We start from the raw sequence: 12,089 nt of genomic DNA, 5'->3' as shown, positions 1-12,089 counted from the left end.
TCAGAAAGAGCAGCAGAGGAAAGCTAAGCCACCACCTTGTCTCTCTGCAGCAGGGGTACATATTGAAGACGTTCAGGTAGGTACAGTAGCTCCGTCAGCATGCGTTCACTGCGATGGAATGAGTACTTCACACCTGAAGAAGGCTCCACCACTGAAACGTTGTGTTTCTTTTCTTCTATTTTCAGCATGGAATCAACTTTTACTTGCTCCTTTGCAAGGTACAGGGCTGTAAGCAGAGTTTTGTCTCTTCCTTCAGTCTGGCGGATGGTGTTTCCCCGCAAACCAAACAGAGATCATTCATGAAACTGTTGTTGTTGGACTTTTTTTCTTTTGGAACTTTGGTTTTGGGTTACAAAGATAAAGTAGTTTTGGGTTAGTAAAACAACATTTTATCATATAAAAAAGATGTGTCAGTGTGTGTCCCTTGTGGATACTTAGTTTTTTTTGTGTACATTTTATTTCAATGGAAAATGATAGGTTATAGGTGTCAGAGAAATTAAACTAAAATTACTTAGCCTGTCTGTAATGTAATGAGCCTCCTGCAAGTCCCCACAAGAGAATAAGCCAATGCTCACCTGTAACTAAGTTAGGGTGCATTCGTCATTTATCGGAATACATTTCTACTTCACTCTAAAGTTATCATGAGAGTGTTGTATCAGAAGCATTCAGGCTATTATATGTTGTGTTTTTTCACATACCCCAGCTTGCTCTCCATGAGACACACAGACAGGGAAAGAAGCTTGGGGTCAGAGCGCAGGGTCAGCCATATATACGGTGCCCCTGGAGCAGTTGGGGTTAAGGGCCTTGCTCATGGGCCTAATGGAGTATGATTTTTATGTCAGTCACGGGATACAAACCGGCAACCTTCCAGCCACAGGCGCGGATCCTTAGACGCAGAGTCACCGCATGACCACGGGTTCGAGCCTCGGTCACTTCACTGTCTAAGGCTGGTCGTCTTGCCCTACCAACAACCCCCTCAGCTTTCACCTTCCAAGAAAAGAGTGGTCCACTCTGAACGGTTTCAGGACTGGTCATGGTCCATGTCTTACCAGCCTCTATAAGTGGGAACCAGTGCAGCCCTCCTTGTTCCTGTGTGATGGAGCAAACTATCCAGCACAACCTAGAGGACTGTCCCATCCACAGACTCTGACCCTCCACACAGCTGGACCAGAAGCTATCTCTTGGTCTTAGCGACTTTGCTTTCCCTAGATAAAATTGAAAGAACTCCCCCCATTTTACATGGACAGATAAATTCTAGTGCTAAGAAAAGGACTGTGTAATTATTGATACTAAATATTCCTTCTGTTAATACAGAATATTTTAATCCTAAAATGCTTTCATTTTGTAGGGGCTTTAGCAATTAATAAAAATCTTATATTAACCAATGATTTAGCTAAGAACGTAATTGAAAAGGTACAGTGTGTGCACTAATATTTTGTCTTTTTATTTTGAACTTTTAGATTTTTAAAAGGAGTGATTCAGAGATGGGCGGCACAGTGGCATAGTGGTTATCATAGCTTCCTCACAGCACTGAAGCCCTGGGTTCAGTTCCTGGGGTGCTGTCTGCGTGGAGTTTGTATGTTCTTCCTGTGTTAGCATGGGTCTCCTCTGGGTTCTCTAGTTTCCTCCCGAGATCCAAAAACATACTGGTAAGTTGATTGGCTATGGGAAACTTGTCCCTGGTGTGAGGGTGTGCATGTTTGTGTCTGCGTCTGCCCTCTGATAGACTGGTGTCTTAGGCAGGTTTTATTCTGACTTGTGCCGATTGCTTGTGCCAGGATAGGCTCTGACCCTCCACGCCACCCAGTACTGGATAAATTGGATGAATGATTCAGAGGTTATCTGCTTTAACACTATCATCCCAGAGAAACTAGTCAAGAAACTCAGTGCACTGGGTCTCAACACCACCCTCTGCAACTGGATTCGGGACTTTCTGACAGGCAGACCGCAGGCTGTCAGGCTTGGAAACCACACCTCCGGCACACTAACTCTGAACACTGGGGTCCCCCAGGGGTGTGTGCTTAGTCCATTGCTCTACTCCCTCTATACCCACGACTGTAAGGCCAAACAGAACACCAACTCCATCATCAAGTTTGCCGATGACACCACAGTTGTAGGTCTGATCACAGACAATGATGAGAGGGCCTACAGGGAGAAGGTCAATCTCCTTACAACGTGGTGTGATGACAACAACTTCACCCTCAACATCAGCAAAACCAAGGAGCAAATCGTTGATTTCAGGAAACTGCAAACCGGACATGTCCCTATCCACATCAACGGGACTGAAGTGGAAAGGGTCAGTAACTTTAAATTCCTTGGTGTCCATATAACCGAGGACCTCACATGGTCTCTCAACACCACCTGTCTGATCAAGAAAGCGCAACAGCGCCTGTACTTCCTAAGACGGTTGAAGAAGGCTAAGATATGTCCCCAGATCCTCTCTAACTTTTACAGATGCACTACAGAAAGCACACTGACAGGCTGCATCACAGTGTGGTATGGCAACTGCAGTGCTGCTGACCGCAAAGCCCTACAGCGGGTGGTGAAAACTGCCCAGTCCATCACTGGGGTTACCCTGCCATCTATCCAGGACATTTATGACAGACGGTGCTTGAGGAAAGCTCTAAGCATCATCAAAGACCCCACATACCCCAGCTACAGACTTTATGATCTGCTACCATCTGGAAAATGGTACCGGAGCATTCGGGCCCGGACTACCAGACTCAGAGACAGTTTTTACCCTCGCACTATCAAACTATTAAACTCCCAGCCTCTCTCACTCTCACCTCACCTCTTACCTATGATCTGAACCTCACCTTCTTCCTTTCTTTCTTTCTTACCAAAAACCCAAACACACATTGAAAATCTACCTCTACCATACATGTCAAAAGCTCACTCCCCATAATTTCTATCCCTTTATATTATTCTGTTGATGCATATTTGCACATAACCTGTTACCTTATTGTTGTTTTGCACATTGCCTGTTGTTGTTTTTTGCACATTGCCTGTTGTCTCTGTCTTTCTTTTGTTACACAATTGTATTGTTGTTGTTGTGTTTTTTTTCTCTTTGTACTACTTATGTCCGAGAGCTAGCTAAATAGCATTTCGTTATACCATATACATGAGTGTACTGACAATAAACTTGAACTTGAACTTGAACTTTTACTGAGAACATGGAAGTTGTTTGTTACTACAGTGGCCCAGAAATGTTCAGTTAATTCTGATTCTTCTGTAAATTACATTGTCCCTTTTCCAGATTACTGGATATGCTGCATTGTGAGTGATAACACAATACAAGAACAAAATCTTTTCATACAACTAAAAACTTAAGATCATGTTAAGTACTTGACACTGAAAGATATGATTTGCAAACAAGGTGAAAACCTGTACAGGGTGTAATAATTAACACAGCTACCGCACTAAATTACTAATGCTACAGTTGTGGTTATCATTGTAATCATAAAGGGATTAAAGGTAATATTATGTGGCAAAATGAGAACTATTCTGTTCCGCTGTAAAGTTATAGGACCAATAGGGCCAGCTTTCTGTCCTAACCACTTCACAAATATTCATGAATTGCTATATTTTCATTTGGTACATCACTGTATTTTTAAATAAAAATACACAGTTTGAGGGACTCATGATATTGTAATCAGTCTGAGAACTGAGAGGTTAATGGATGATTTTAGCACCCACAGTCTTTTGTCACATGAGATTGAGTTTGTTTAGATGCCACACTGAGAGTAATGTCCAAAGCTTTGGTCACCACATTAGAAAAAGGATTATGGTGCTCTGGAATCAAGCCAGAAAAAATCAATCAGATACATTGGAGGTCTTAAAGGAGTGTCCTACACTGACCGGCTGAAAGAACTGGATCTGTTGTCTTGAACAGAGAAGACTAATACAAATTCTCACAATCCTCAGACATTGATAGTCAGAACCAACAGTGAAACACAAACCAAAGGACATCAGTATAAACTACATGGACGTGTATTTAAACATGAGATCAGAAAGTCCTTCTTTACCCAGAGGGTTGTGGGTGTCTGGTACAAACAAATGTATCTAGTAATTTTTCTTGAAGCTGATACACTGCCATCTTTCAAGAAATGGCTGGATGGGATCAATGAGCTACTAACACATTTATTTTGTAACCTTTCTTATGTTCTTATGTTTATAAAGTCCTGTTAAACAATCGTGGTCTGATTTTCACAATGGCATTCTGGAAACTAAACACCCTTGTGATAGACTTTCTGTGTAACTGATAATTTGCCCACTAACCTCCAGTTATGTCTAACTAATTCACTTTCACAATACTTGCACACTTCTTGTGAATTTACAATTTAGCCAGATACTTCAGGAAGAAAGTCTTAGATATACTAGCATGGAAAAATATGCAGAAATACTTTTTTCTTCTTTTGAAGCATTGATATTAAAAACTAAAATCATTTCCCAAATGTGATGCAATTTGCTTGCTTTTAAAAACTGAAGATACAGATAAATATTTTTTTTGGAATTTTTAGCAATCCTGTAACACAACTGAGAGTGGTCATGACATGTGCACTTTATATTTTAGATGCATTTTTGTTTTTTTGGGAGGAGTCAATTCATGGTGTGTTAGTGACGTGTAGGATTTAGTGTTTTAAACCTGGATTTTGCTGTTAAAATCCTTATTTGTGTATTAATTCCATCCTCCAGAAAAAAAGGGTCAAAGGTCATGACCTTTACTAGGAAAAGGTGTCAGCAAGTGACAATGACATTAGAGAAAAAGCCAAAAGCAAGTGATAAAATTGTAGAGCTATCCCAGGATATACTGTTAATAATATGCCATTATTGGGGGGCAATATTGAGTTTGACCTAAGAAATTAGAATGGAGTCATTTTGGAAGTACATACAGAATGAAACATAATATTTTCTTGTGAGTAGGAGTTTAAAATAAACTGTGATGTGACAGTAGGGTCCTCACCTAGTGCCCTGTCTTTCTACCCATTCTTTGGTTTTTTATATTGACCGAAACCACAATTTGTGGCTTTCCTTGGCCAAGTAGTATGTTTACCATCAGTTGGGGGTTTCAGTGTGGGAGTGTGTTTCATGCAGACACTATACGCAAGTGAACGCAGGAGTTCACTTCCTCATACTTTCCTGTACACACGATTTACATACTCTGCCATCAATAGAGCGGCAGTATGTAGTACATGTTGTCTTCCAGTAATGTTACAGGTTGTGAAGCACGGGGGAACTTACAGGCCAGCATTTCTGGGAGCTGATGAAGGAAACAGGGCGTGTTGACCTTTTTGGGCAATTTCCCCCGTGTGAATCAGCCAAGAGAAAAACTCTTCTATTTCTGCCACTCCATGAAAACATTATTCACAGCTTATCCTGATCAGCCAGAGAGCCTCTGAAATGGAAGTGTGCTTCATATTTCCTATTTTTAGTCTGTTTCTGTCTAACCCAGGGAATCCCCCCATCCCAACTATAAAGTATTTTACAGTGTGCACTCCGAAGAGTATTGAGCTACTTGACTGTGACTCATTCTGACCATATTTTAATTGCTATTTAAATTGAATATAGTTGATCATTTTCCCAGATGCCCACACTTTTAAATGAGCAATAGCCGGGCTTGCCTGGGCTCCACGAGCCTGGCGTCGCAGAGTCAAGTCCAGCTCATGTAGCCGAATGTTATTCCCCAAAGAAGGTGCGGAACAGACAGCCAGGACTTTATGTTCCCAGCTGGCATGGTGGCACAGTGGTTAGCCCTGCTGCCTCACAGTTCTGGGGCCCCGACTTCAGTTCCTGGGGTGCTACTGGCATGGTGTTTGTATGTCATCCCTGTGGTCGCTTGGGTTTCCTCCAGGTGCCCTAGTTTCCTCCCATTAAAGCACCTGGACATACCGATAATAATAAATAATAATAATTGCTTACACTTATATAGCGCTTTTCTGGACACTCCACTCAAAGCGCTTTACAGGTAATGGGGTCTCCCCTCCACCACCACCAATGTGCAGCATCCACCTATATATCCACGATAGATCAGCTTCTGAGAAAAAGGACCTTGATATGATTGTGTGCCTGTCTGTAATTGTATCTGTGTGTGCCCTGCGATGGGCTGGCCTCCCATCCAGCATTGTGTTGCTCCCATTGGTTGCTGGGACAGGCTCCAGCTCCCCCGCGACCCTCGATTGGAAGAAGTGGTTAGAAAATGGATGGACCAACAGTGACAACACAGTGATCCCCGACATCTTCCTGCACACTCGTCGTCTTGCAGTGCTTTTGGCAGGGGACAAGCACCTCCAGCCAGGACAGCAGAACCTGAAAACTGATAAAAGACAAGCGGCTCGAAGGTGGGTGAGGCAGGAGAGCCTGCCTGCACTTCAATCCCCCCATGTGCTGCTTTTTAGCTGCAAGCTGAAACAGGAGAAACATGCAGCTGGCGTTCAAGGATTGGGTGGGTATGATCTAAAATAGGTTTGAAATTCATGGAAGAAACCTAACCCAAGCCCAAGCCGGAAAGCCAAGATTATTTTGTACAGTTAATCGACTATTTTGATAATAGTCTGAATTCCCCGGCTTGAAGAACTGAAAACAATTAACTAGACCTCACTCTCCTAGGTTAGTCAATTGATGATTTTTATTGTGACTTACGTTATTACAATTTGCAAGAAATATATGAAACAGTGATTTTTCATTTTCATTTATTAATCTAGATTGAAAAATAAAATGGAGGTATCTAGGGCGCAACATGGTCATGAGAGTTTCAGTATGTACAGTGTTGAGTAATTTAACTTGGTAGAGCATACTGGGTGACATGTACCTGCCTCACTCCCACTTTGACACCCATGACATTAACAGCAAGTACTTGCATTTTAATTATTAATCAGAAGTCAGGTCTTCAAGCAGCCACAGAGCGGAGGATGAGCTGGGGTTCCCTGCCCTGCACTAGCTTACAGTTATTGTCATAGTAACGCAAAAAGCCCACTTAGCAATATTAAAAATGAAAAACAACCACGAAGGTCACAGGCAGGTATGGCAGCCTTCTCCATACTGCAGGAATGAGAGGCAGCCTGGTTAGTGATTGAGGGATAGCCTTGAGCCTGCCTTACTAGTGTCTCAGCCGTGCACCTATAAGGTGAATCACCACAACAGCCCATGTCACTGTTTCTCACTCTGCATGAGAGAAGAAGGACAGCTGAAGGAGACATTCAAATTCATGGCTTCAAAGTGGTCAGGAGGACAGAGTAATTCCCATACTGTCCCTGCTGGAGAGACACCTAAGAGTAACTGAGCCCATGAGGGCCAATTCATGTTGACAGAAAATGTGGGCAACACATTTCAAAACAGCCAGAAGAACACCAAATAAAAAGGCCCCAGGCCCCAGGCCCCAGGATGATCCCTAAATATTTGAATCCCTTTATGTCCGACTGCAGCAGATTGCAAAGAACAGGCCTTTTTCTGTAATTGGTGCCACATTTCCACCCAAAAAGAAATAGTACAACCAACTGTATAATAGCAGCATCAAATGTGTTAAGAAGGGGGTTCCTATATGTGTTTGGGGGTTCCTATAGAGACCCTTATGTGAGGGTACCTGCTGTTAGTGCTATTAGTACATTGTGCAGTCTCAGCAGGGAGAAACCCTCCACCTGACACAACACCAAGCCCAAAACAGAGGAGGCACAAACACAGAAGCGTCTGGTTCATGCAGGCTCTCATGCAGCTGCCTGCAAGTTTCTGTCCCGAGGCACTGAGCATCATCCTGGGAGGCGTCCCAGAACATCTTCGCAACATTTGCTCATCTTGAAGTGGCCTCTGCCCTCACCGCACCGAAGGCCGGCCGTGCTGAGCTCGAGTGCCGGAAGGCTCTTCCAGAAGCCAGTTGGCCTTTGCGACAGCTCTGAAAAAAAGATGACACAGCCTTTCGGTTCAAGGTCTCGAAATCATGGGGGGGCGTCAGGACGCAAGCGGTCGCAAGGTTTTCTTTTCTATTTTCAGTTTCGCAGAAAGTGAGGTTAGACTCATGCCCAGACACACACACACACGCTGCTCTCCCACTGCCTGTCACACACAGCGCCTCAGCAAGGTGCCTTTCTGCTCTCGTCTACTGCTGTTAAGCAATAGGGGAATTCCTCGCTCTCTCACCAACAGTAGGAGAGTCCTTTTTTTTCTTTTTTTTTGGTTTCCATTTTATGGGAACTGAGGGCAGAGCCAGTCAGCTGTTTTTTCTTCAGAAGAGCTCAGTATTGATTCACGGTGCGGGGGAGGGAGATTCCCTCCCACTCCTTCCTCCTTACTGGGAAGTGACTGCTGGACTCACCGCGCTAAAAGAGAGGCAGGCAGTGAGCGAGAGGCAGATGGAGGGCTGAGCCGGACAGGGGTGCTATTTAAGAGAGCCCGTCCGCGGGACGCGGAGGATCTGCTCGACGGGCTCGGAGGCTGGAGATCCAGGAGAGCCGGCCCAGGTAAGGCGGCACCTTTCAGTCGATTCAAGAAGGGGTCAGGGGAGAGAAACTCTGGGCTACACTCAGCTTGCTTTCCTGGTCTGAGGTAAGCAAACTGTATCCAGCTTCCGAATCTCTTTTCAAACTGTCTATTGATAATGCGGACCTATAAAGTTTAAAGCAGGGGTCTCCAACCCTGGGCCTGGGGGGCCTCCATCCAGTTAGTCGCACAGGTTAGCTGTAACTTATTGATAAATAAAACACGTAAGAGGTTTAATTAAGAGAACTCTGGTCCTTCGAGGGCCAAGGATTTAGATTTCAGCCTAAGTGACATGAAAGAAATTATGGAATTTAACAAATCGCTTGTTTACGTGATCCAAATAGCGTAGTTCCATATCTTTAGAAATCGATGACTTGGCATCTGCTGGCCCGGGGGCTCTCCAGGACCAGGGATCGCTGGGTTAATGTTACCAACATTTATATGAAATGCCCAGGAAAGACTGATCCATTCTGGTGGGTGACGCTGGATGTTTAAAAGTGTCAGTTCTGGTGGAAAGAAGCCAGTGAGACCAGCGTATCTAAGTCAGGATGTTTTTAATATTTGCAGCTGAGCAGAGGCTTCTGAGCTGCAGTTTTCGTTGCGTTTGGGTGTTATCATTTTTGAAGAGTATGAGTATTATGCTCGGCCATTGGCATTTAAATTAAAAAGAAATGCACTGTTTCCTGCAGTGACAAGGAAAATGTATTGCGTTCTCAAGAAGTGTAGAAGGAGGTGACGCGAGTTCCCAAGTCAGCGGAGCGGGGGGGTCTCTGTGACTGGAGACACAGCTCGATTTGTGCCAGTCAGCGTGAGCTCCTGTTCATGAAATGACCAGAGCACCATCTCAGGAGTGGCTGCTCCATGGCTGGCGCGAGGAAGCACAGGTGTGTGCTTCCACCAGCGTGTCGGGGGGGGGCGAATTAAAACAGCAGGACAGAGAAATGGACTAACTGAAATAGCATTGCAAAGTACACAAACTTTGTCGTCTGTTGCGTGGCTTCATATAGAGGGATAAAAAGCTCCCAGTGTAATTACAGATAGAAACTAGGACAACTGACAAAGCACTTTTCTTCTTGTCTTGTGATTATATATATATATGTGTGTGTGTGTGTGTTGTCTCTACCCTGCGTGACTTTTACTGCATTTGCACATGAATTTCCCATCACTACCCTAAAAAATGGGTACATTTATTTCTGTGCCTGAAATAGCTCGCAAAAAGATTCTCCTGTAAATAAGGACACTGCATGCCACAGGGAATTCCAGTGAGAGGCACACAAAGGAAGTGGAGATAAGGAGGGCAGAGGGAATTCACAAATCCTGAACGGAGCTGGGAGTCAGGGATGTGACATGTTTATCCACACAGAAAGGTAGAGCAGTTCCACACCAGTTAATTGGCTTATTTTTCATGTTGAACCACTGGTTAATAAAACACTGTTCATTTACACCCCACAATAAATAACATGTTTATTTTTGTACTGTCTAAAGTCTTGTCTTGTATGAGGACTTCGGTTGGGCTTCCTAACACCATTCTCTAAAGGCCTGCGATTGTGTCTGATGATGCACGCTCCCCTTGTTCAACTGGCAAGAATCCAGCCTGTTACTCCACCTCTTTCAGGTTTACAGCCACATCCCGACTGCATAAATATAATATCCGTTACTCCTGCCTTGAGCAATCGTCAGTGGTGTTGGGCAGGACGTTACCGGCCGTTTTAATCCATTTACTGTGCTGTCTCCTGCAAATCACCTGAAATTTGTGTGCTTTAAATTAATTCCGCAAAATACACATAATAATGGGCTTATGTAGCGTTTGTCTTATGCTACTTGCACTCCTTACTTTTGATTATCACGTACCTTTTTTATCTTAGATCACTATCTTATTACTACGAAGAGAAAAAAATGCACTTTGCATAAAGCTACACACTGTGCGGTATGACGGCAGTTACTGAGGTGAAGAAAGCCTGCCGCCTTGGGCAGGAGAGGAGACGGGGGCAGCTGCGGCGCCCTCAGGCCCCGAGAGCAGCGCACTTCCTCCAGCAACAATCTCACAGCCTTCCCCCGAACCCCTGCCACTGACTCATCCCGCAGGTCCGTCCTGTCATGCTTTTCTGCAGAAGCGTGACTCAGCACATACCGCTTGAGTCGGGCCCCGCTCACTCACTCGCTGGTGACACTCCGCACAGCCGTTGCGAAACGTTTCTCCAATTCGCTCTCCGGGAAAAAACCGCCACTCCTGCCTGTGTGGGATGAGGTTAGCCGCACTGCCCCCTCCCGCCCACCACAGTGCTCAAAACAGCGGTAAAACAATCAAGTCGTGATTCTTGCTCTGTGTTACTTAAGTTGAGCTAGCCGCTCAGCTTCCTCTCCTCGGTTATTTCCTTGCGACAGTCTCCCCCCTGTCTCGGGGAGGCGTCCGGGGGGTGTCTGCTTCAGGTGTGACCGCGAGAGACGTGCTTTACTGTTACAGAGAGGGGCATAAAAGCAATTTCCCATTTTGTGTTGTTGTTTCACCCTCAAAAATAAAGCAGACATATCTAAGGCACCAATATCCCTCTTGAAAGGGCTGGATTAAGGTTCTTGCAGGACTTGGGCACTTCTGTTTGTGAACCTTGTGGTGGTGGTATTTTATTGGCATATCAGTTTCTGTGTCTTAATGGGTGATCACAATTATTTTGAGTTTTTTTTTCCAGACAAATAAAACACTGGGTAGTGTATGGTAGTGCAGTGGTCAGCATTGGTGCCTCACAGCACAGGGGCCCTGGGTTCAATTTGGACCTGTGGTACTATCTGTATGGAGTTTGCATGTTCTCCCCATATTTGTGTGGGTTTCCTCTGGTTTCCTGCCACAGTCTAAAAACAAACCGATAGGTTAACTGGCCTAAAGCAAAAGTTGCCCTGCTTTGAGTGTGTGTTTGTGTCTCTGTGTGCCCTATAATGGCCTGGTGTCAGTGAATAAAGAGGGAACTTTTATTCATCCTGCTTGCTGGGTTAGGCTTTGACTCCCTTGCAACCCTGTACCAGATGGATGGACGTGGAAAATGTCTTCATTTTTGTAAGGCCTAGCTTCAGTGTCTACTGTCCTGTTGGATAATATTGTAGCGCTCTCGTGTTCATGTGGGTATGCACTCTCACTGCTGCCGCCTCAGGTTGGCTCCCCACCGCTGGGGACTAGAACCCAGGCTTCTAGCATCACTCAACAGGGACCCAGCCAGTTGAGCTAAAGGGAAATCTCCATTCAGCCCAACGCCTGCGGTCCCTGCTATTCACAGGGAGGGGCGGTGGCGTTACCACGCTGGTATGCTGGCTCGAACAACCTGCAATGGTGGCCGTATGCGTTACACTCTTCCCCACTTAATTGGCCATCCTCGGCGAAGGGCTATCCCATCCCACTCTGACACCAGTGTAATAGTTTCGGGTTCGGCGAGGACGGACTCCGTAACTCAGACACTCGTGGAGTAAAGAAAACAGTGCTTTTATTGAACTTCAGTACAGCCAGCACAGCACTCCTGCGCCCGCACGCCAGCAGAGAAAAAGACTGACTGAAAATGAGAGAACGAGCAAGCGCCAGAGAGAGACGAGAGAGAGAGCAACACACTGGGGTCTATTCGGGTACCTACACAGGG

General features: G+C 45.0%; 1 long non-coding RNA gene across 1 annotated transcript; it reads right to left on the bottom strand.

Moving 5' to 3' along the window:
* Positions 1-6,607: 6,607 nt before the first annotated feature.
* Positions 6,608-10,900, bottom strand: LOC148661774 (uncharacterized). The gene is made up of 2 exons (XR_015939825.1): positions 10,601-10,900; positions 6,608-7,885 (listed from the first exon to the last, which is right to left on the bottom strand). It is a non-coding gene; the product is annotated as an uncharacterized LOC148661774 (long non-coding RNA).
* Positions 10,901-12,089: the final 1,189 nt, after the last annotated feature.

The sequence above is a fragment of the Lepisosteus platostomus genome, chromosome 6, assembly GCF_059453375.1.
Source record: "Lepisosteus platostomus isolate fLepPlt1 chromosome 6, fLepPlt1.hap1, whole genome shotgun sequence".
NCBI classification, from domain to species: Eukaryota; Metazoa; Chordata; class Actinopteri; order Semionotiformes; family Lepisosteidae; genus Lepisosteus; species Lepisosteus platostomus.
This window is presented reverse-complemented; position numbering and strand designations above follow the sequence as displayed.